General features: G+C 33.2%; 1 protein-coding gene across 1 annotated transcript in view; it reads left to right on the top strand.

Annotated features, from left to right (window-relative positions):
- Nucleotides 1-281: 281 nt before the first annotated feature.
- The window catches only part of LOC119590677 (beta-1,4-mannosyltransferase egh-like), a gene marked incomplete in the record, with an annotated part of 8421 nt that continues 8386 nt past the window's right edge, over nucleotides 282-316 (top strand). Inside the window, 1 exon segment of the mRNA XM_037939361.1 lies at nucleotides 282-316. This exon segment is cut by the window's right edge and continues 454 nt beyond it.

The following is a 316-nucleotide window of genomic DNA, read 5'->3' on the forward strand; positions in this document are numbered from 1 at the left end:
AGGAAGAAATTAATGAAAAGGAAGTACAGATAACATAAAGAATACATGCTGTTCTTAGAATTGCCTTTTAGATATTTCAATAAGCGATTTTGTGAAACAACCATTGTTATTTTATTTTCCCTGGAAAACAGGTATTCCAATTAAGATAAGTTTTAAAGTAAAAAGCCTTCATTTGAAACAGTTGAACATTGATAACAGAGAAGGTTAGATTTGCTGATAAGAGATAAAGTCAGGCTTATCAGTAGTGAGCCTGAAGCATATCTAACGGCAGTGCTCTACGTATACATTCCTTTCACAGTTCCTTAGTGACACTGCA

The sequence above is a fragment of the Penaeus monodon genome, chromosome 27 (assembly GCF_015228065.2).
Source record: "Penaeus monodon isolate SGIC_2016 chromosome 27, NSTDA_Pmon_1, whole genome shotgun sequence".
In the NCBI taxonomy this organism is placed as follows: domain Eukaryota; kingdom Metazoa; phylum Arthropoda; class Malacostraca; order Decapoda; family Penaeidae; genus Penaeus; species Penaeus monodon.